Source organism: Strigops habroptila, chromosome 5, assembly GCF_004027225.2.
Source record: "Strigops habroptila isolate Jane chromosome 5, bStrHab1.2.pri, whole genome shotgun sequence".
Classification (NCBI taxonomy): domain Eukaryota; kingdom Metazoa; phylum Chordata; class Aves; order Psittaciformes; family Psittacidae; genus Strigops; species Strigops habroptila.
The window spans coordinates 29,286,483-29,312,271 of NC_044281.2; the positions used below are offsets into that span (position 1 = coordinate 29,286,483).

At 37.5% G+C, this 25,789-nt stretch overlaps 1 protein-coding gene across 1 annotated transcript in view; it reads left to right on the plus strand.

Annotated features, from left to right (window-relative positions):
• Positions 1–4,189: 4,189 nt before the first annotated feature.
• The window catches only part of LOC115607973 (pulmonary surfactant-associated protein A-like), a 60,802-nt gene continuing 39,202 nt past the window's right edge, over positions 4,190–25,789 (plus strand). The window contains exons 1-3 of the mRNA XM_030485967.1: positions 4,190–4,324; positions 4,865–4,968; positions 5,678–5,755. The gene's annotated coding sequence lies outside the window, so the exon portion shown is untranslated. The remainder of the gene's footprint in view (positions 4,325–4,864; positions 4,969–5,677; positions 5,756–25,789) is intronic.

Genomic DNA, 25,789 nt, shown 5'->3' on the forward strand with positions numbered 1-25,789 from the left:
TGTGGTGTTAGAGATCCTGTGATATTTTCTTATTGTGGTAGAATTCACCCTTTTCTGTTCTGTTCATCTGATGATTCAGAAAATGTTTGAAATTAAGGTGAAGGTGTTGTGTCTTATGGATTCTCTGTGATATAAAGGTAGGAGTATTCACTAAAGACTTTTACAGATATGAATGGTTGTCTGTGAAAGGAAGAAAACTGACATAACTGGTGTAATACAGGGAAATTAAACCTAATATTTCTTGATCCTGTTGTTCTTTTTTCTCCTTTTTAATGCATTAAACCATTCTTTGTTTTTATTTTTGTCCCTCTCCTCTTGACACTTCTGATATGTACCTCTCATACACATATACAAAAATTGTGTGATGCTGTGATTTCTGACAAAAAAATATTTAGAAACTCAGTTTTGTCTACTCTTTTCCTGGTTTTCTCTAACAATCTCTTCATATACATTATGCATATATCTAATTAAATAAAGTAGCAAAAGCCAACATGACACCCACATGTATAAGTAATTAGCAGGTATAATCTGATTGCCATCAGAAGCGGGTAATGTTTCAGAACTAATGAGCCATTACAATGAGTGGGCATTATAGTCTCAGCATTTCTTCTGTGTAATAATAGTCCTATGCATTTTCTGCTCTTCTTGCTGACAGCAGCTTGAAGCAAATCTCAGCTAAACCAGGTAATCCACCTGATTCAAATCTGCTCACTAAGGAAAAACAGTTGAGAAAGGGAAGTATTCGTAGTGATGTTAATATTTCAAAAGTATGTTTAAATCATCTTAGAGCTTGTATTGTTTTCCACTCTAATCATGCTACTTGTTTTTAAACAAAAGCTTACAGGAATCCATTCAATTCACAGGAGAGCTACAAAACTGTAATGCATATATTCATTACTGTGAACTGTTTATTATATCATTGCAATTCATCTCCACCTTCAGATATGTGTGTTGTATGGTAAGCACAACAACTGGAAACATATCTGAAATGCCCATTGCTCAAAATAGATTTCTGGAAGGGGAAAAAAAGTAAATAGTTCATATGGAGCATTATTTGTAGAACATAGATTCTTGTTTCATCTTCGCATTCTCTCCTAAGCAGTACACAGGGACTGGTAGTATGCAGTGTTATTAATAATGGATGAAAAATAACTTAACAGCATTTATGCTGTCATTAGTGACTGGGAGACTGAGGTAAGCAGAGAGAGATTCATGGCCTGACAGGAGGCAGTAGCAGCTTCTGCCCCTAGCTTAGCTGGTTTTTGAGTCTCGCCAGCAGCAGTTTCTGTACCTTGCAGTGTAGGGCTGGACCCAAGTGAGTTATTTTGCAAGGGCTGTGCAGAGTGGCTGTCCTGGGTTCAGCTACAGCAGTCATTTTTCTCCTTCTTAGTAGCTGGTGCAATGCTGTGTGTTTTAACTTTCAGCCTGGGAACAATGCTATAACACTGATGTTTTCAGTTGTTGCTAAGTAATGTTTATTCCAACCAAGGATTTTCTTAGTCTCATGCTTTGCCAGGGAGGAGGGGAAGCCGGGAGGAAACAGAGACAGGACACCTGGCCCAAACTGGCCAAAGGGGTATTCCATACCACAGCACGTCATGCCCAGTATATAAACCGGGGGGAGTTACCCGGAAGGCCCAGATCGCTGCTCGGGTCGGGCTGAGTATCAGTCGGTGGGTGGTGAGCAATTGTATCCTCTCCCCTTGTTATTTCACTAATCATTATTATCATTGGTGGTAGCAGTAGTGGTTTTGTATTATACCTTAGTTGCGGGACTGCTCTTATCTCAACCCGTGGGAGTTACATTCTTTCGATTCTCCTCCCCATCCCTCCAGGAGCGGGGGGGAGGAAAAAGGGGGGGAGTGAGCGAGCGGCTGTGTGGTTCTGAGTTACCGGCTGGGCTCAAACCAAGACAGTGGCTTGCTATCAGGAACAACTAAACACCCACTATGTGTGTATAGGGTTGTTTAGGAAGGGAGAAACTATTTAATCATAAGCAGCAAACCACATTATACATGGGAAAAAAAGAGTTTTCCCTTCTCTTTTTAGCCTGGCTATGAAGCTTTACAAACTTGGCATAGCTAGAGCATGGAAAGTCTGTCTGTGGGAGGAACATATCAGATGTCTTGAGATATAAGATGCCAACAGCTATAAGCCTCACTTCTCATTTTATACCTGCCTTGGGAACAGCACGTGAAAGTGGACCAAAGCTGTTGACACAGGAAAGTGCAAAATGCTTAAGCAGAGAGTGGGCGGCTGTTCAGAGAGTGAAATGAAGTGAAAAGGGCTATGTCCAAATGACTATGTGATTGCATTGCATTCCTCACCCAGCCATGGAGGAGCTCTAATGTGGGAAACGTGCAACCACATTCGACGAATTAGCACCCACTAAACCTGTCAGAGAGGCAGCAATGAGGGGAGCCATGCGCAGACTGAGGCAAGAACGACTGGCTCCATTCTCTGCTTCCCCAGGTGCAACTGTGTGATTCCTTCAGCCTATGTCAGTGTGGTTGGATACCCAAATCACTGCTAACTCTGTCCCTGAGCAGGCCCAGCAAGCTAACACAGTCTGTACCAACTGATGCGCAGTTTCGGAAGCTGTGCTTTGCTATCACCTAGTTAAGGCCTGTTTCTTCATGAACTCCAACTTATTCAGAATGGAACATGTTTGTGCAAATGCATAGGATATGTAAATCCCAGACTATACTAAGGTGACAGTATTTGTGGTTCGAGCCTCAGTATACTGTTGACAATCTTATCTCAGCATCTGTTGCGTGAGATAATTGGTATGTCTTGGCTTTGTGTTGAGTGTTAGGCTGAGCAGAAAGATGAACACACTGTGCAGATTAAGGTTAAGCCAAGAACAACATTTGCATGAATGTTGCTGGAAGTAACTTTGTCCGCAGCATGATCTCGCAAATGTGATGTGTGTCCCCATGAATCATTTACTCTCTCTCTTCCAGATACTCATAAGTTTCTTTGTGATTTATATGGAAACACTTGTTCAGTCTCTGGATGCTGTTCCTATTTAACATCACTGACACCTGGGCCATTTGAGGTTACTCCCATTATGGATTTAGATGACCAAACTCTTTTAACATACGTTATTTAATCTGACTACCTAGAACATGGCATGAGTAATTTTGACTACATTGAGTATGAATAAACCTACACCTACAATCACAGTCGTATTAAAAAACAGCAATAAAAACAGATATTCAAGAAAACAGATGATCAATTGGAAGAAAAGTGAGTCCCACTCTGAATATGAGATTTTGGATTCATAGTGATTTATGGTTTAAAATCGGTGTGGTTTTGATGTAATTGGCAAGTGAAAAATATAGCAATTTATATTAAAAACCTATCTGTGGACTTTAAGTTTTGCTATAAGGTACAGATGCTATGAAGTACAGAAGCTGGAACATCTCTGTGTGCAAAAGTGATCACAGAAAACGTTTTTGTAAGTGTAATTTTTTATTGTAAGATTTTTTTTAATATGTCACTTGCTCTTCTGTGAAGTGTTGCTGTCCATGTCCAAATACTCATGAAGGCCAGTCCACTTTCAAATAACTGAATTTACCAAAATTTTGAAACTGAACATATTGGAGTCTCAGTTAACTTCTTCCTTTTGCCTTGTCATAAGCAGTGTGATAATTAGCATTGATATCTGTGATTTGAACTGAACTTTTTAGCTTTAGGTTTCAGAGTTTTATGGAAAGAAAAATACCTGCTGTATTGTGATCCTCACAATTCTTAAAGTCATTCTTCAGGCACTTGTGCTCAGACACTTCAGACACTTGTGCCCATTTCTACAGTGCCATTTCTACAGTGGTAACTGAGGTTTTGTGAATTATTTGCAAACCTATCTAAAGCTCTTAAACTTTTTTCTAATTTTCTGTAGTGATTCTTCTTCCTCTCTCCTCCTTCCTCCACACCCCCAACGGTAAGTTCATTTTAAAGTCAAGTATTTTCAGCTATGCATTGGGAAGGATGAATCCTAAAACACTAATTAGTTTAAACCTGCTCACTGCAAAGCCTGTGTAAAACAAAGACTCTGCATCAGCTATAAAGGAATTCAGGTTGTGTAAGCATATTGTACTTTTGGCAAAATGCTGTTTCTCTCTCCTCCTCCTTTTTTCTCACTCCTCGGTCTCTCCATTTATGTATTTATTTTTAAAAAGTCTGAATACTCGTTGCTTCCTTCCCCTCCTCCCCCCATTTTATTTTCTTCTGAGTGGGATTTGATCCCAGTAGAGCTGAAGAAGTCCCAGGTTCAAGCTGATCATTTAGGAGCAAGATTTGACTGGGTTAAGCATTAACTACCGTAAGTATGTTAATCTCTTATTAAATATTCCCATGTTTAAAATTAAAATCGTTATTACGCTTTAGAAAATGCTAATAACACTTCTGTAACTTCATTGTTTGATAAGAAAAAACAAGAAAAATACCTAGAAACTTTATTTTTAATTGTATAATCTAAGCTGTTCCATACTGTAAGTCATACCACATAATACTACAATTTCACACTACAAATCTGTAAATCATAAATTAGAAATGTAGCCTGCAGCTAGATGACTGTGTGCAATGATCACATTTTTCTAAGTTTTTCCTGTAATGATTTAAGTCTTCTTTTAGGGTTTCTCATACTGGTACTGCAGATTTTGTTGGCCATGATTTGGTAAAAAGCTGTTCTGTAACAATGTGGCGCCACGGTTCAGTGCTCAAAAAAAGAGCTGTACAGTGGGCTGTGCTAACAAAGGATGTATACGATGGTCTGTGGGTGATGATAACTGCTTGATCCACTGTCCTTGCAAGATTCGCTCAGTTATTTCATTTTTGTCTTTTACACGACTTTCGATTAAAGGATTACGTATACTGTTCCATTGTGTTAAGTGTTGATCGAGCCAATGAAGTCTTGCAACTTCTACGTGTGGCGGAGCACAGTCTTGGATATCATCAGAAAAGAATGTGAGTTCCTCCCGAAAGAGAAGTATTTTGCTTGCCAGCCATGAAAATGCAAGGTTGGTGGCAGAAGAGGGGAACTATGAATGCAGGTGCATTGCAATAAAGCCTGAGCAAACAGATTTTATTTCATATCTCATGCACTGTTTATTTCTCTTCATCTGTCACTCGGGACATATCTTTTTAGTTCTATTACTACTTTTTAACCCCTTTTAAGTATTGGATTGGATCATCACAGATATAAATAAATCTTCAAGCTTGCTATTCCAATGAGAACAGTGAATATGACAAAACTGTTATGGGCTAGAATTAATACTGGAGGGAGTTGTGCAAATTAATGGTAATGGATTACAGCTCAGAATAATTAAAAAGTAAGGAACTTTCCTATCTCATTATGTGTTTATTTTATGAAATCACTCGGTGAAATTAAGCTTGCTTTGAAATCAGTAGTAGGTTTGCTTTTGACTTTAATGACAGTGAATTTCACCGGTTATATTCTACAGCTTTTGTAATCAAAAGGGAAAACAAAGAACAGAAACTTATTCTTGTTTTTTTTATTGCAACTGTCCCTCAGAAATTGATGACTAGCATTATATTCCTGCATGTATCTCTTGGATGGATGGTGGATGTGTCTGCAGATGCAGGTGCACTGCAGGTTTGTGCATCAGTTATTAGTGCTCTCTGTGAATAGTGGTTTCATTTTCCTTTTCTCCAGGGGCTCAACATGCCATTTATTAGACAAGCATGATCCTTATCGCCTGTTGGCAGAAGACGTTATATTTCTGCTGCTCATGTAAGACTATACCTACCTCCAGCACGCTCCTGAGACAGTGTCCTCTATTTGCAGTTTTTAAATAAGCTGACTTGAATGCCTTTTTAATTTATTGTTGTGTTGTTAACAGGTTAATTATCCCCTTCTCATTGTTGTCCATGCCACCACGGTCATTTGTTTTAAACAGTTGAGGTCATTCTGCTATTTGCACAGAGCTTCTGAAGAAATCATGTTGCAGGATAAACAAGTTTTCAGAAGCATTTAATTCTTCCTTTTGCAGTAGTTTCATCTACCTTTTTAATTTTATAACTCATGTCAGCACTTTTGCAAGAGGTTAGTTGCTATTCTAAGAGATTGTTTTATTGCACTGTCTTGTCATTGTAAGTCTTTATGCTTTATATCTTCCTGTCCTGAAAGCTTCCCACCATCTAAAATAATAACAGCATGTTAAAGATCTGGACATATGTTTGTCTGGCATGTCTTGAGCCTGCAGGAAAAAAATATGCCAAAGGAAAAAGTATTTCAGTGAGAATGAGTACATGTTTCTTCTTAAATCAAATTTTTAGTAATTTGTCATTAGCGGCCTCAGCACATGGAAAACTTTTGCCTAACAGGAAGTCTCCCTAAAGAAGGCTTCCTCACTTTGTTGCAGTCTCAATTCTTCTTCAACACTGGCTGTGTCTTCTATATTACGCAGCCAAAATGTTTGATAGCAAAAAGGATTTTATTTCAATGTTTTATCTATTTTTGACGTACAGAATTCTTTAGTGGTATCATCTAGCCATTACAGGAAGCAGGTGTTTCCTCTGTTACTGTTTGTGCAAGTTAATATAACGTCAAGTGCACTCAGAATTACCTAGGATGGAAACACATAGTTTTAGGTGAGAGTTTGCCTATTGGACATGGGACACACACCTGGTTCTGGAGGTTTTGTAGCTCCAGTCTCAGAACACAGATCATTTCAACACATGTTATAAGACCAGTCTGTTTGAATCCTAGACTTCAGCTGTTAATTTCTGTCCCTCTCATTTCCTGGTGAATGATGATGAAGGTGCAAACTTTACTTTTGCCTGTTAGTCAAGAGACGCCCTCCTTCTGTAAATACAGTTATATTGGTAAATTTCAGTATATACTCAATCAATATCAATCTAATTTTAACCTACTGTATTTTTTTGTTTTACTTTGTCATGCCACATAGTTTTACAATTTCCAGGGCTGTTTCTTAAGCAAAGACTGAAAGGTATTTAATCTTATTTTAAGTTTCAGCTCCACACAATTTAAAAGTCTATAACAGTTCTTCATATTCCTCTCCCCAGCTAGGGTTTAATCAGTTTTCCATTCTAAAATGAAATTGAAAATAATTCTGAAATTTTATTTCAGATGCAGAATATAGTAGTGTATGTATGCATGTGCATGTGTGTGTATATATGTGTACATATATTTTATATATGTATAAAAAAATGCTTGGTAGAATGGTGTTTTTGTTGTTTGGGAAGAATTTTTCATTTTGCATGAAAATATTTCTCTTTATAGTGATCTTTTGGTTCTTGGAAGTTTACTACCATAAACTTTAACACTTTACACAGTTATTATTCCAAGGGCTTTTACTCTTATACTTGACATCTAATGTAGCACAGGATTGGATCTATTTTCCTCTTAATTTGTTCTAAACAACTGATTTTGTAAAATGGAGATCAATTCCAGAGGCAGCCAGTAATGTTGCAAACACAGAATTACAACTTCATGCCTCACTTAGGCAGTAGAAGAAACTGGATTCACGGGGTCTGAGTGTTGTCATACATGTACAAATATCTAACACTGAACAAAGAAAAAGTGAAGGAGAGGACTGTCCAAGTTAATTTCTTTTTCTGTAAATGTCATCTCTTTTTTTTTTTTTTTTTTTTGAAGCTCACTGCAGTGAGAAGGCTTCACTTTAATAATAATGAGCTATAATATATTTTCTAAGGAGTCTGAAAGGCATAAAGCACCCCAGACTCACAGGCTGCCCACAGGAAGCCAAGCAACTATCAAACTGAGATGCCTTTTTAAGGGTTAAGATTACATGCTGTCACAGAAGTCCACTGTTCAATTACTTCACTTTCATAGTCACGGATTGCTACTGAAATCCTTCTATCTGATACTATTTGATGAAGCATTTAACATTTTGAATCACAGTGGACTAATATAGTTCAGAATGAATCTTGAGTATTTTAACTGGATAAGATATGACTGAGAATTTTTTGTTTCAGTATGCTGTGCTTTTTTACTTGAAGAAAATCTCAGGCACTTAAAAAATATAGTATTGAAAATTCCATATGCTGCTAGAGATGCTATAGAATAACTAAAAAAAAAAACCCAACCAAACCCAAACACACAGCTTTCTTGGTGGCTTTGGCCATTCTATCTCATCATGAAGTATGTATTAGCTCTCTGAGGCAGTTGAGCAGTCCTATTGTCCTGAGCACTGAAAAGCATAAAATCACTGGCAATCACTTTGCCATTGTATTTGGAGATTAAAGGACAGGACTTAAAAATGAGGCAGACCTTGAATCAGAAGATGATGTAGCATCAGATAATGCAGCTAAACAGTGTATCTAGCACAGATTAGCTCTGAATGAGTTCTCAGCCAATCATTCCTTTGCCAACCTATTTGCCAATATAAGGTCTTGATTTATCTTTGTAGTAGTATTGATTTTTAATTTTAATCTGGAACTATTCTTTGTATTCAGTTTTAATTAAGATTTATAATGATCTTGTATGGTCCCAGGGAATGCATAAAAGCATTAGAAAACTCTACCTGGACACTTGCTTCTGTGGTGGTTCCCTTTACTCACCTATGCTGCCACCTGAATGACCTGATCCTGGCAGCATGTATTTTATCAACTTGTCAATTTTCTAATGTAAAAAGCAGTGTAGAAGGATTTATGTGAAGGTCTTGAGATGACTCAACTATTGGCTTGCATCTCTGCAGCAGAAGGCTGTGGTTTCCATTTCCACCTCATGTACTAGGCTCATACCCAATGCTTGACACTGTATTTCAGTGGCAGGGGGTGGTTCATTGTGGAAGATGTCATCCTGAAGATGACATGATGAACTCGGATCTATTGTTCTCCATCTGGAAATGAAAACACCAAGGAATACTTCAGAAAGAGCAGGAGTTTAGCTTAGGGCACCACCTAACGTTCCTAAAATCATTGCCATGGCAATGTCTGTGAGATGTTCAGTACATGACAATCGTGTTTCTGCCTGAAGAGTTTTTGCAGCATCACTGTCTACATCATTTTCATCAGTGCATTGCATCTGTTGTGCCATTTGTAAAACATTCAGGTTTCTATTAGCAGAGCATAAATTTTTCTTCTGTGCAACTGACAGCAATTGTAACAAGTCAGCTTTTCTGCTGCCTCCTCTTCCTACCTCTGGAAAGGCATATTCTTCCTGTTGCTGCAGCTGCAGGTTGAAAGGCAGTTTATAGAACTTAATGTGCGACACCAAATGCATCTGTCAAGGGAAATGCTCTAGTTGATTGCATATTTTTCAGTGTTATGAGACAGAAATTCTTTAATCATGGTGCATGATGGAGGCAGTCATAAGGGGCCAATATCAAGAGTTTGTAAATGTCTTTAGTAAAGGAGCTTGATGTATCTAGGCTAAATAGAAGATTTGTTAGTTCATTAGGATATTATGCTTTTAATCTGCATTTTTCTTTTTAATCATCCTGAAGCCTATCTAGAGGATGTCATCTGTGCCTGTCCATCTTACTCCTTGTTACCCTAGATTTTCCATACTTCTTCGTAATCTCACTACAGCTTTCTGCTCTTGTTTTCTTCCTCCCTTCTCAGAAGAAGGAGGACAGAAGAAATCTTTCAAGTCCTTCCTCCTGGTTTGCTTCTTTTTCCCTTGGTTTGAGAAACATGGAAAATGCTTGATCCTAACTATGAAAACTGATAGCCAAAAACCGAACTTCAACCTTGTCCTTTCATGCTCTTTGACAGGGAACATGGTGATGAATCTGCACAGGTCTCATCATAGCCCATTAATGAGCTTGTTCTCACCCAGTGAACTGATAGCTTATTTCAGACAGATTTGGTGTTAGGCATACACAAAGAAAATGCTTCTGTTTGTTCTGTTCACTTCAGGCTGGGCCATTGATGTTATACTACACAGTATTTAGCGTAGTAGGTTTCTATGTATTGAGGTTAGAATGTACTTTCCTTAGTCCTGAAATTATTATGTGACCGTTCCAAGATAATCTTTTGGCAATGGCTTTTTATCTGTGTACTTTCTGATAGTCTAAATGCTTTTAAGAGACCCTATTGCAAGTTTTTTCCCTAGATGGCTGCAGGACCTAAAAACCCATCAAGTTTACAGTTTCTTGCAAATTGTGAAAGAACAAACTCATTTATGTTTTGAGTGGTTTAGGGTTTTTTGACCTTTTTTTTCTTTTTTCTTTTTTTTTTTTCCTTTTAGTTTTCTTTAGAAGTCTGCTTAGGAACTATAGAAAATCAAAGCTGTAACTATATGTGAAGTCTTACATCATGCATCAGTATGATGTGATTGGACAATAATTCAGAGTGCAATTTGGATGCTGATAGTGTTAAACAAACAAAAAATCCCAAAACCCCCCAAAACCCACAAGTCATCAAAACTCCAAACTCGTATCCATAAAGCCCACAGATGCCAAAGGCTTGTCTCCCTCAGTTTTATGTAATCAAAGGTAGTGTGGCTTCTTTTCAAAACCGATTTAAACATTTAGCGTATAAGTTCTTCATTAATTCCAAAAACACCTTTTCAAAGGCACAATTGAGCATGTTACCTTAAAGCAACAGGGCCCTGTTCCACTGGTGCTTCCTGAGATTGCTTTTACCCTCTAAGTATTCTTACTAGACTCTTTCTACTTTTAATTTATATCTATTACGTAATAACACTTGTCTGTGAATGTGCATAGGTTTTATGTGAAGAGCACTCAGGTTTGCATCGATGAGTTCCTGTAAACTCATTTTTCTTTTAAGTTTTTTCTGTATCTCTGACCTCAGTGACTATGGCAATAACTAGCAAAAACTATTTTTCTGGTGGTATGACAGATTCTTCCATTTACATTTGGAAGTATATAGGCACGGATAGCTGAGGAAAATACTAAAAGGAAAAGGAGATGCAAGGAAACTCTCAGGTTAAAACACTGGTTATTATCTGGCATGATGAATAACTTGAGTTTAACCCAAAGTGTGTAGTTTTCTGTTGCACGTATCCATGTATATTTAAAAATACAGATATTTTGTCAGTGTTTTCTCAGTTTCTGACTATCCAGTGATACAGGGTCAGAATTAGTACAGGCAGCAAAAGTAATTAATAAATGGGCAGTTAATCTTATTCCAGCATGTTTAGAAATGTAAGAAAATAACCAGAAATTATGATCAACAATACTGGGACAAACATGAGTTTAAATAACTTAAACAGTTTTGCTAGTGTACAGAAGTCCAAGTCTGTTCTGGATTTATGATCCCATTGGACTGAGGCATTGCAGAGTGCTGTCTGACCCTTCTTATAACTAGAGTTTTGCTGCTCCTGCAAGTCAAATATGATCATTGTTACTGCTCAGAAACACATATTGGGATCACATTGGCATTGCATAATGAAAATAGTTCTCAGTGCAAGTGTCAGGCTGCTGGATACTCTCATGGATTTATCCCGTAGCAAATGCAAACATTCTCAGTGAAGTCTGGCATGGTTCCAGTATTTGCCTATACCAAAACACAGAGGTTTAATGCTTTCCTGGGACAAATCTCAATCCACAGGTGACCAATGTACCAAACTACTTCAGTTACTCTCTAGGTTTCTTAAAAAATCAATTAAAAATTATTTTCTTGGTACATTAGATAATAGGTAAAGGTAATGGCCAGTAGTGACACCTCATTATGCCGCAAATATTCTGTGAATAGGTTGGTTAGGCTCTTTGAGCCATGGTAGCTTTGCATATTACAGTGAGCGATGCCAGTGACCGTGACTAGGGGCAGCACACTGTGAAGCCTTCCTGATATCAGGGGAAAACATGCCTGCTCCTCCCTTCACCACAAGTCTAATTTCAAAGAGCAATTAAAAATGCACTTTAAAGATATATTACAATGTCCTATTATCCCTAGACAGGGGATACCAGGATCATACCAAAGATACCATAGTGTTCTAAACCCCTAGCATTCACAACCTCCTGGTAGTCACTTTGGAGAGACGAATCTTCCTCTGTGTGTGAGCTCAGAAAAAACTCTTGAAAGTCTGTGAAAAATCAGTTCTGAAAAGTATAGGTAAGTGAGAAAAAAAAATGTTGTTTAGTATCATGAAGAACATTTTGCATCTTTACAGGTAGTATAGATGTTCAAGTAATACCATTTTTGTCCCTGCAATTCTCATGACACAAAACTCAGTTGAAAACCCTAAATTAAATTTGGTTTACAGTTCACAGAAATAAGAGAGCAGGCATCTTCAAAAGAGTCTCATGTGTGAGCAAAGTTGCATATGAAGTAAGCTGCTGTCAGGGAATTCAAGTAGTATTCTTTAAGAAAAATACGGCAGTTAGATGCTCTGCCAAAATTTTAGTGGGTTGAAACACAAAGATCTCTACAGAGATCTGGAAAGAAGCCCCTTTGGTACATTATTTTTATCAACAGGGATTAGAAGGAATGATCAAAACAAGTTTGAAGTTTTAATAAATAAACAAGTTTCCATCTTCATTGCTCATGTTACTATTTCCTTCTGTTATGTTACACAGGTATTACTAGCTTGCAGGTAGCAGACAGGATTCTTGTTCTTCATGAGATTTTAATATCACTTCATATATACTTAAAATTTATGACAGGTCTCATGAATTCAAATGAGAAGTTACAGTCCACAGATACAACTGCAATAACAGTTCCACAGCTTTTAGAAAATAGCCAACCCCAGGTGTTGACTCATGAATATTTATACACATCAGTCATCATGGAAGCAAAATACTATTTGGACCTGATCCTATTCTAAATAAAATGGATAAAAACCACCCAGTAGCAGAAACAATCCTTTAAAAGACATCTGAGAAAAAAATAATAAAAATTCTTCCACATCTCCGTGTGTTTCCCCAAAAAATGGGATGGGGGAGAGGGATTAGAAAAGGAAAACGTAACATGGTATTTTTTAACTATTGAGAGAGTACATGTTTTTCCTAAATTTGGAATTTATTCTTAAAAGGTGTAAACAAATGTTTTTACAAACAAAATTTTTAAGCTGTGTCACAATATCTGAACTTAAATTCTTTGCATGCTAAATTTAATAAAGTAATTTTTATGATGCTTGTGGAAGTAAAAGCATACTTTTTGTTTTCTTTAAGTCAGTAAAGATTTTATTTTAGTTTTCTATAACTGGAATGCAGTCAAATGGATTTTTCTCACATAAAAAAAAAAAAAAAAAAAAACACAAAAAAAAAAAAACCAAACCACCAAAAACAAAACAAAAAAACCAACAAACACTTTCAAACATGTGACATTTATATTCAAAAAAAACCAAGTCTGTAATTGAAATGAGAAAATGAATTTAAATACCTGGTTAAGTATGAGCTGTAGGCCAGATTCTGATCTTATTTATACCCTTGTAGAGACTAGAATATTCCCACAAAGTGAGTAGCATTGTTAGAGACTTATCTGGTGGCACTGAAACCACTATCATGCACATGAATGTCTGACAGAGCAGAGGTAGGTGAGATGTAGGAATTCTTATCCATTGAAAAAGTCAGGCAGTTCAACAGATCATGAAAATAAGACCAAAACCAGACTTTGTATTGAACCTACGTTTTTACTTTTCCTCATTTCTACATTTTCCTCCTGAAAACAAAACTCCATGAACCAAGGAAATAGTGCTTGTGGCAATAAAAATGCATGAAACTACATAAAAAATAAATGAAATACATTTTATATAAATTTGGAATGTAAATAAGAGCTCGTGAAACACGATTGTTGTGCAGAACTGGTGACTGTATTCTACTCCTTTTCCCAGTGGTCCATCATTTTCCTGTATTGGCAGGTAAGATATTAAAAGACCTGATGATCAGCTCAGTCTGGGAAGTCTTATCTGTTTGTCTTCAGGGTTAAAGATCAGTACTGAGTTACAGTAGACAGTATGAGAGTGCAGTAATGAGAAAAATAGAAAGGAGTAAATTCTTTTGACCGTTTCTTTATTTCAATAGACAGTTTTCTAGCAATAGAGAAGAAAAAAGTTGATTTCATGAGGAGATAATGCTATTACTTACAGGACGAGAGCTATACATTAAGACCTTCTTATGTGTTCAGTTGTCTTTCAACTTTTTAACTTGTGTTAACTTCCAAAACTAACTACAGTTTCAGCAGCAATAGTATTTGAATAAAGCCCACAAAGGTAGGAAAATTTTTGCAAATATGGCAAAAGGGATACTTCCATTCACTGTGATTTCTCTTAATCACTTATTTTATGGGAGTTTTTGAACAGCCATTATGTACTTGTGATAAAGACTTTGAATCCCAGAAGACTTACATAAAGCACTTAATGTTGTTATTTCAATTTTCTTCTATTTAAAACATTTCACATTTAATAGATAACAGAAACAATATCTGAATTCACTGTTTAAATTTTAAGCTGGGTATAGTCAGAGTAAAACACTGGTATTTTGATGGAAAAAGAATTAGCTTGGGAATTATTTGTAATGTGCAGTAGAGGCAAGAAATAATTGTTACAGTTTTGCTTTAAAGGGCATAAATGATAATTCTTTCATATGCATGATCGGAGAAGATCATCAAGTAGACTGCCCATGTGGCTATCATATAAGCAACTTTGCCTTTTCTCTCATTTACTTTTGTTAAATATATTTTTAATAAAATATGCAGGTTTCTTTGAGGAGCATGGAGCTTCATGAATAAAGGGCAATGCCCAGGTGGCAAGTGGTATTGCCATTGCTTTAGTCAGTGCAACTGCGTAAGGAGGAAGGGCTGTGGTCTCAAGACTGATAATTAGGTACCTGCAAATTGAGCTTGATTCCACATCTAAGAAAGGATACATATCAGTGAGAGTAAGTGGCATGGATGAGTTAGATGGCTGTTTGCAACCTAAGATCATGACAGAACCTCATCTGGTTTTGGATATCAAGGTAAAAGCAGGCAGTTGCAAACACCATGGGGTGTCTTTGCATCACCGGGGAGTGTATTTTGTATTTTCTTAGTAACTGTAACTGCTAATAGAAGTCTGCAATATCTAGAGAAACAGCTTAGTGCATATTAATTTCTTGGAATTGCTCAAAATAAAGCAGAAAGTACAGTCAGTTTTCCATGGACTCAAACAATTACGACAAATTTAAATACATTAAAAACATCTATCTGTCTGTACTCATGCAGAAAAGGGCTTAGGACTTAGATGTAACAACATAACCTTTTTCAGCTGTATGCAAGGCACAGTTTGGAGCTCTGTGCTGCATAATGATTAGGAAAGGACTTAGGAAAGACATTTTAATTCATATATTCTAATTAATTATCAACCAAACAAGACATAAAGACAGCATAAGAGGAGGCAAGGATATAAGTCATCTGATGTTCTAGCAGTTTGTTGCTGTAAGAAACATCTTCCTCAGCTACACTTTCATGACTCTGCATTGCTGGGGTTGATATTTTACATAAGAGCAATAGGCTTGTGTGGAACCAAGTGAAATTCAGATATTCAAAAGAAATGGGGTAACCTAATGCATGCCATATTCAGATTAGCAATTCAGATGTAAATAGTCCTCCAGAGAGACCATAATGGTCTGTGAGAAAATTTAATTGAAATGTACCAGCAATACATTTCAGCAAAACAGCAGTGCTGGAGACTGCTGTGTTCTCTTGCCACTGAGCAGAGATATACTAGTGAAGATGAGTTTGCCCTGTCCCCAGCAATGTGCTTTTACTCTGATACACAAAGGCCTCAAATGGATCTGGAGTAATTTTTTTGCAGCAGCAGCATAACTGCATTTGAGGAAACATCAGTGTATGCAGGACAGCAGTGTGGGTGTTTCATGACTTTAGTCTCTATTGGCAAGGCTGGAAAGCACTGTGACATTTGGAGCTGAGAAATCAAAGTATTAGCAAGCTGAAGGAGGAATCCCAGCTCCTTTTGACTCCATTACTGAACCTGACAGCATCTAAGATGCCAACAGGGATGATTTTCTATATAACATGACTATACCATTCATCACAGGGCATCAGATTGCACATAGACAATAAAGCCAGTGTCAGAGCAGATGCTAGTGGCCTAGACTAGTGTGAAACGCTGGCTTTTCTTGCTAGTTACACCGCTGCTTTTCCACACTAAGGCTTAAATCAGCATCACTGCCTGGTAAAGTGTTCGCACAGAAACGACCCGCCTGCCCGGCCTCCCTACTTCTCACCCTTATATCCTGCAAAACCAAATTAGGTGGCAGGTCTCTGCTCCAAGAAGTGACTGCTTTCGGCCGAGGTTGTTGCAGGTGGCGGTGAAGCCGGTCCGAGGGAGTGCTGCAACTTCACGCCGGGCCGCCGCGAGCAGCCCGGCCCCGGCACTGCCACCGACCCCGGTGCCCGGGCAGCAAACTGCTGGGTCTGGCGCTCCCCCTCGCGGCTGAAACACACGAACAGCCTGCTCCGAACCTGCGGCAAGAGACCCGCAGGCTGCAGTCAGTTTCCCCGTGTTCCAAATATACCAGAGAAGCCTGAACATTTGGTTTCGGTACAGCTTCTTCTCTCTTAATGAACAGCACATTTATTTTCATCTTCACTCCCAGCCGGTTTCCCCCCTGGTCCTGCCTGATAGCAGCAGCAGGAAGCATGAAGAAAATCAAACCAGTGCTTTGCGAGGCTTAAATGCAGTAGTTCACCTTTATCTTATATGCTGAATAAACACTCTGAAGAGCTTAATAACTGCCCAGTCACGTTCAGGGGATGCTCAAGCTTCAGCCCAACAGATCAGCAGTGCCTTCCTTATCCTCATTGTCTTCTGCCACTGCAGACTCCCACTTTGGGAGTGGATGTAGCATTGATCTGTTTTGATCACACCTGTGTTAATCTGTTCTCCCAGCACCTTAGCAGGCACGCAGCCTTTAGAAGCTATTTCACACTGTTACCATTTTGGATTGTGAAAGCATAGAAGAAGTGTAGCAGATCCAAGAGCATTGTGGTAACTGTGGTAGGCAAGTTTGTTGTCAAAACTTTCATCTGAAAAAGTAGTTGTTACTTTGTGCATTATTTAAATGTACATTTAAATTCAAAGGGCAATTACATACCTCTGGGAAAAAAACACGTCATAAACTAGCATATCAGAGATTCAAATTAATTTAATATGCAGTCTTGTCTGTACTTTGCTCTTTGAGTAGAAACTATGAGATAAATTGATTTAAAGGGGTAAAAGTGACAGATGCATAATTCTTGGTTTAATATGAAAGGCCAGACTGAAGAAGAGTGCATACAGGGCACATCAGGAGGGCACAGCAGCCTGCACAAGCCTATGGGAAAGTAGAAGGGGGGAAGAATTATGGAAAAATTTGGACAATACCCCAAGTGAAAGTATCTGAAGAAACTGCGGAACATAAAGGCAAGTCGAAGAAAACACAAACACAAAAAAATGTTCAGGTGGCTTACCTTTACTGTCAGCAACTGATGTTTAGGTTACTTGATATTTAGAAATTTTAAATTTTCCTTGTTTATCTGACCACTTACCCAGTTTATATTGCAGCATGATTAGATTTGAACTTCAGATACTACTGATAAACAAAAGTATCAACATAATAAATTACATTCGCTTTACAAATTTAATTTTCTCCTTCTCTTTTCACAGTGACCTGGAGCTAGAACTTTAAATATTCTTGCCTCCAAAATACAAGACAATTTATTTTTATGTCAAGATAGTGGGGGATTTAGATATGAAGTAATACATTCTTGTGCTTTACAGTTAATACCAGTTTCCTGCTTTTTCTTAATATCTTGATATCTCTTCTGTCCATGATCACCTCTGCATGCCAGTTAGAAAAGCACCAGAAAGACAAGTTTTTAAGAACCATAGTATATTAGGTAAAAAGGAAGCCACAAAACTGCTGCCAGGCTCTGAATATCTCCCTATAGAGCTGTTCTATCACTCTGGTTGAGCTAATTCTTGGTCAGCAGATGAAAGACGCCTTCTGAGTGATATCAGACCCTCTCTCATTCTTACAGCCACTCCATGTTTTTCTGTCCACATCACGTGATGTGTGTTTGTACACGCATTTATTGTACTGAACAGAGAGGAAAGGAGAAGTAGTTTCCATAGAATTTTAGGTAATGGTCTGTAGGAGCAAGAAAATGAAGTGGGTTTGGATGAATGACTTACTATACTGTTATTCTGTTGTTATCAGAATATTTTTATTCTTTAGTTGTCTTTTGAAACTCTTCAGAGTGTTCTTGGTGAAAATCAAAGGTGATTAAGAGAACAGATCAAAGAAAACCTTTTTTCAGAATAAAATCATCCACAGTCCTTTGATAGAGTTTGTTAGTAAATGTGAATGTGTTATTTTGGATGCAAAGGCATTCAGATATGCTTCCCTTCAGTCTTATGAGTACCTCAGGTTTCTAGTTTAATTTATTGCTTTTACTAAATACAATGCACTATGCAGTAGATGAAGTCTTTGCTGTCTCGGTGGCTAGAATGATGGCTAAAATTTGGCAGCAGTACCTTCTCTTTCCCTATCTATCCCAAATTCAATTCAAATTCTATTTTTGTGATACAAGTGACAATCTACGATAATTGCATTATAATAATTTAGGCTGAAACCTCTTTAATCTCATGTAATTTGGATGCATCTAATGAAGACAGTTTGAGTTACAAAGGTTTTTTTCCGATATTGGAAGTAATGTATATAGATGGAAACTAAATTAAAAAGTCTATTTCATATTACTTTTATGGCTGTTTAATGCTCTCTGTTAGATTGGTATTACTTGAACTGTGCTCAGAATTCACAAAATTGTTACTTCGTATATGATTAGCACTGTTGTTTGAGTCCTCATAATCTTAGAAATCTGTGTTTAGGTTTTTATTTTGGGGGCTTTTTTTGGGTTTGGGTTTGTTGGTTTTTGGTTTTGGTTTGGTTTTGTTTTTTGTTTTTTGGGTTTTTTTGTATATTCTGTTTTTATGTATAAAAACATATAAAGAAGACAAACACTAGTGAAAAAACTGAATTTGCAATGAGGGCTAGCTAATATTTTTATCAGTTTTATTTTATGCTCCAAAATTTGGGTTAGGAGACAGGTCTAAAGACCTGGGATAATGTCACGACTTTGTAACATTTGTAGCTTTTTAAATTAACAGGAGCCAGGGAGAATTATACGCTTTCATTTCAGAGACTACAGTTTCCGAAGAGCAATCTCATTCCAAACCAAGGCTAAGAGGAGAGTGTAGAAAACAAAGAACCAGTTAAAAACTGAAGACATTATTTTTGTGTTTAAGCAAACATAAAGTATTAGGAAATTATTAAGGGAATTACTACGAGAAGGGTGGATAGTTTGACCTTTTTGGCTTCTGCTAGATTGCATGCCCTTGGGTAGGATTTTACATAGAACATCAAAAGCACAAGAGGTCTCCAAGGAGAGTTCAGTCTCCAACATGTTCCTCAACACAGATACTGGCTACCTTTTCATGGACATAATTATTTTGTCAGCCAGTTGATTTTACCTATTTTTATTTTTTTTTTAAATGCAAAAATGGCAAAAGATGTTGTGACAAATATTCCAGCATCTCACATTTTTGTACCAAAGCCCAAACAGTTTTGATCTGGTGTTGAGATTAGGTTGTAACATGACCTTTCTTCCACTGGAAGAGTCAGAAGGTTCAAGGTGTCCTGCTTTCTGATCTGCTAGCCATATCTTAGAAAGTGTGGGAACCAACCTTACTGTATTGCTCTTTACACAAGCCCAGAAATGTGGAAAACATTTTCCCCAATTCTTCCCATGTAGTCCTGCTTCATTTAGTGAATGCAATGAGTTAGTGTCATGGTTTAAACCCAGCAGGTAACTCAGAACCATGCAGCTGCTTTCTTTCCCCCAGCTCTGGGTGGGATGGGGAGGAGAATTGAAAGAATGTAAGCCCCACAGGTTGAGATAAGAACAGTCCAGTAACCAAAGTATAATACAAAGATACTACTACTACTGATAATAATAACAATAATAATGATAAGGGAAATGACGAGGGGAGAAAATGTAAAACTAAAAAGGGAAGGGAAAGAAACCCAATAAACACAAGTGATTCACCAGCCAACTGATACTCAGCCCGGCCCAAGCAGTGATCAGGGCCTTCTGGGTGACACCCCCCAGTTTACATACTGGGCATGACATGCTGTGCTATGCAATACCCCTTTGGCTAGTTCAGATCAGGTGCCTGCTCCCTCCTGGCTTCTTGTGCCCCTCCTCACTGGCAGAGCATGAGAGACTGAAAAGTCCTTGACCAGGGTAAGTGCTATTTGGCAACAACTAAAACATTGGTGTGTTATCAGCATTGTTCTCAGACTAAAGCTGAAAACACAGCACTGCACCAGCTACTAAGAAGGAGAAAAATAACTTACAGCTGAACACAGGACAGTTAGCCTGTATAAATAAGCTGTCATCTAATTGCTTAGTGAAAATAATATGGCAACACACCTGAAACAGCTTTGGCTATTTGAATACTTGGCTTTTCTGAAGACAAAATGCTGCTGTAACGGCATGAGCTTCAGCCTGGACTGCATGTGTCTTCCCAGCATTGACAGCGGATAGGTATACCTAGTTCATCTCTTAAAGCTTCCCTGCTCTTTGTATCAGACTAAGTAGGTTAAAACTAGGTTGAGGTCACTACATGATTGTTGTGTGCATTGCCTAAGGTCAGAGTGGTCCCAGACTGGTATGCTGTAACACCTCACAAGTGGTGCGGCATACTGCTCTCTCCTTGGGATTTGTTTTAGAGATAGCTGAGTTTCTTGCATTGCTTTCATTTATACTGAAAATGAAAACACACGTCAATAGATTTTAGAACTTTTTTTTTCTCATTTCCTTTTCAGATATAAATGAAATGGTTAAGTATAAGAAATGTGATAAAGTCATCAGATTTCACATTAGATTTTCTTTAGAGAATTCAGCAAAAAACTATTAGTTTTAAGAGAGCTAATTCAATAGGTTTTTCAATAACTTCTAAACAGAAAGAGGATCACATCTTGTCAACTAAGGAAATATCTGACTAACCTGGGTATTTTTTTTAACCCCAAATATAGCTCCAAGTTGCAAGGATTGTGCATTTATATGCATTTCATCATTGCTTCTTAGAGGTCAAAACAGCATGCAGACACTATGCAGCTGAGATAGTATCCTTATCTTAAATATTTTGGGAACAAAACACATAGTAAGGGTGGGTAGCTCTATCAGGTAGGTATAAAAACTGGAAAATTAGGAAAGAAAGGAAAGATAAGACAGTCTGTTTTGGTGTACCTCTTTCACTTGCTAGTAAAAAGCATTTTTAAATACTATCACAACTCTAATGTCTCCTATGTGATGCTAATTTAAATAAACAATTCTCTAGTATATCTGGCAATTTCTAAAGGCCAAGATGAGCATGCATGAAGATTGATTCTTAATTGCATGGATTTTAAGTCTATACAAAACTGAAGCAAGGACACACCTCATCTGGAAGAGCTCATTAAAAGAGTAAGTGAAAGGAACTTAATAGTCTAATAACATTGTGGGGGACACTACAGTCAATCGGAAGTTCCTACCTTCTCATTCCATTGAATAAAGAACTGTAATTGAGAAGGTTTGTAATACATTGAAGATCTGCTACTGAGGGTGACCACAACTGATATGTACCATGTAGTTTTGGGAAAGAGCTGATTATGTAATATTAGAATAGCCTAGTATAAACAGCTGCCACAGTATGTTTTGCAGGTGTTAAAGTACAAGAAAAATCATGATCCCTTCATTCATATGCTGTGTAATCTTGGCATATAAATATAGCCTTAGACTACGTGCATCCTTTCATTATCAACACACACACCGTAGGTACCTATTATGCTCTGTATGGTTTTTATCCTTTATAATCCTTTTATTCTCTCTGTGACTTTGAAATGTACTCCATAATGCTTTGAAGATTCATCCCATAATTAAAGAACAGAGATAAATAATGAAATTGTGGCTTGCTTAAACTGAAGGGGCATGTACAATCTTCAACCATTAAAATACATCTAAAATCATTATATCACTTAAAGTAACAAAGTAACAAAGCTAATATTCTCAAAAGGACTTAGAGCTGTTGATTGATAACACGACAGATAAGCATGAATATCGTATTGTATATTATGCATTGGCTGGAATATACTTCACTTGAGGCATAACGTTTAATTCACTTCTACTATTGCCATATGACATTAGAAACACCTTTCCTGTTTACCTAACAGAAAAAAGCTTAATTTTACCAATACACCAGGGTAAGAACCCACAGTTGGTCAAAGAGGCACTGATATCTGCTGAATCAAAATCTAAATATCCCAAAGCACAAATTATTCCAATTCCTATTTGATGCCTTGTCTGCCTATAGATAAGCAGGTCATGAGCTTGTTCAAGTGGAGTCCTGTTTCTTCAGTTACCAGTTTATTCTGATAGCTGTCTTCATTTGAGAAAGCTGTTCCACATCTCCTGCCATAACAAAGTCATCCCACTGGCTGAACGATAATAGACTAAACGATCCTGCCTGCTGCCAGAATTCAGCAAAGCACAGATGGAAGTTACAGTCATTAGATGTTTGAGCAGCAGAATACCCTGTTTCTAGTCATTTGTACTGAAGTGTTTCACCTGGGGGATTACTTTATCCACTTGATCTCTTCAGTTTTGTCTTGAAATGGAACCCCAGTGATGACTTTTTATAGTTAATGGGCCACCAGATATCACTAGGACTTCCCTCAACTTGCAGCTGTGGGGAAAAAAATGATGTATTAAGATCAAAGTGTGAATTCTTTCCTTTTTATAGATAAAAAGCTGCATTTGATAGTCTTATAGAAGTACTGAGCAAAATACTGTCTGTCCTGTGAGTAAAACCCTGAGGCTAGCACTGACTGAATTGTAACAATGTTTCACTAACTGTCAAAATACCTGTAGGAAGCATGACCTTATTGGGTAACTGAGCATACGTAATTTTTAATAAAATCAGCAACATCATGTGCATATACCTGAAAAAGGTTGAACGAACTACTGTAATGATTGGAGAGGAGGCAATCAGGAGAGGGTTTTATAAACCGTGGATGGTCAAGCTGGTAAATGTCGCAAGGAATGTGGGCCCTTTCTCTCTCTCTCTCGTTCTCTGCCTGGAGGAAAGAACACTCTTTTAATTGCCCTATGTGTTCTTTTTTGCTCTTAGCAATCTCTGCTGTAAGGGGAAATAAAGAATTGAAAAGTACTGTCCTTTCCATGGAACAGGTATTAACAATCCTGTAATCTCTATTTGAAATCTATTGGTAACTGGAAATAGGAATTTGATAGTCTTTCTCTTAGAGTTTAAGAAAAAGAGTTGGACTGCTGAGATTAACTCTTGATATTAGTGCTTATCCTCCTGTGTTCCTTCTGAAATGTATTTTCTGAACTCCTCTTACTGTAAGCTCACCTTTCTCACTTACTAATTACTACTCTTAGTAAGGTCAGATTGTAGGTATAGATTTAAGGTTTCTTAAAGGCTGTTAGACGCTGAAAAGCGTAGAAACAATTCCAGCAGGGATACACTTGGCCAGAACAGTGTTACGGTCTGTTCTTAAGTGTCAGTTCTTGTGATAATCCACAGTAAGACTGTGTCAAAGCATAAGCCTTCTAGCAACTTTACTATCTATATACATATATAGATATTAATATATATATGCATCATTTTTATATTTTCTTAATATTTGTGCATCTTTAGAATGGGGCATGAAGGGAAGGAGGAGGGTGGGAACAGATTGGGCGGGAGAGGGCACCCTGTTCAATCCCAGAGTAATCCATGTTTTATGCTGAAAGAGGGTAGCAACAAAAGAACTAGTTTAGAATCGCAAAACCACATCTATTGAAGTACATTGTACTGAGGACAACTTTTAGAAGATTTTGTGACCTTTATAAGTAATTGGTCTTCATTACTGAAAAGCCAGGTGGGTGTACAGGTGACATTAAGTGACTAATCAGGACAAACTGCAGCGGATGAAACAGCAGTCAATTCACTGTGCTTATTCCTTTTTTACTGTATCAATACTAAACTTTCCATTGTTTGTGGTCTCTTTTGTGGTCACATAGCTTCAAGAATGGTAGGTGCTATTCCTGCTTACTGTAAACTGGCACAGCTGAGAAACCAAAGCTTCCATCACTTTATCTACACTCTACACATATACACATGTATATGTATAAAGTGCCAGATTCTAAGTGAAGGGTTTATGTTAAAGATCTTCTAAAACACAATTTCAAAATTACTTGTCTTTCATGTCTCAATTATGCTCTTTAAAGATGAAACAATATATAATTGCCAAAGTTTTGTTTCCTTAATGTATTTGCATTTTAAATATTAAACATGGAGCTCTTTTTATGCAGTCATTGCAGTAAGTGCTCCTATCTTATTTTTAACACTAGCCCTCGATTTTAAATCTTCTCCCTTCCTGACAGCAGTACAAAGTGCAGCTCTAAATTTGTGCTGTTAATACAGAAAACCTGCGACATAAATTATTGTTAGGGCTGGTGCAAAATTATCAGTGTGACAAGAATGCAGTTGTGATTGCAGAGTGTAAATATTGCAAAAATTGTGGGTTTAAAGCATGTGCATGTGGCTGCATACACAGCAATTCATTTTCTTAAAAATAGCTGCCTGCCTAAAGATTGTGGTTGCATAAGAGGCTCTGTAGCATGAAACTGACAGGACAGGAATAATGTTCAAATATTAAAAATGTGCAGCCATTTTACTACAAATTATAAATGCCTTAGAGGGCAAGTTCAACAAAGTGGCTCTCTGTACAGACATGAAGTAAGGAATGCTCAAACATGAGGAAGTGTTCAAACATTAATGATTTGACAGGACCTGTATGAAAGACCAAAGAATAAAAATGTCTGTATGAGTACTGAAACTTTTGTTTGTATGTATGTATGCAAATAATTCCTATTGTAAATGTTCAGCATGTCTTTAATTTTTTGGTAGTACTGAAACACATGTACCTTACTTTGCATCAAAGTAAACAGTTGAATGATACTGCTACCACCAGTTTCACATCTTCCTGTACTGATGCAATCCCTAAATGATAACTGCCAGCTCTAATCCAACTCAGACTTTCCAAAAATAGGAACCAACTATTTGTGGACAAATTTAAATGAAGAAATGGGAGGGATGGCCTTAAAGGAGAAAAGATAGATACAGATGTACAATTATTTATGTTTATTCATGGCTCTAACTTCTTAAGTAGATCCAAAGGATTACAATTTTATATCATGTAGTGCTATAAACCTGCTTTAAATTGTTGCTCAAGAATGAAGGATTTGGATAAGTAAACTGTGATACATGTTAAACTCATAGAACAAAAAGCAAAAGTAACATTCAAAATCAGATAGAAACTAAGTATGTTACAGGCCAGCATACCTGTGGCATAGTGCTAGGGGCAGCTTAGGGGAATGAGGGATTCTGACGTGGGAATTCCGCAGAGCCCCACTCCACCCAGGGAGCCTGGCTGAAATCTGGTGTCACTCTAGGGGCTGTGGCCAAAAGATATGGTTGGAGAGGGTGAGGGCACACTTTGGATTAGAAGTAATATCTCAAAGTGTGATGAACACGTGGGAAAGAGGCCTGGGGCTAACCTTTGTGCCAGACCAGGGAGAGAGAGTGTAACAAGTGTTCCTGATCCTACTAGCTGTATCACATCCTTAAGCAAAGAGCTGGTTGCAGCTGCAACAGGATTTGATGAGATAATGCTTCAGAAGCACCTTAATGCCAGCATTTAGGCAGGAAAGGCAGTGGCAGTTGGAAGGAAATATTGCTGAGCAAGTTACAAAAGCAACAAAAGTTGCTGCTATTTGAAGTATT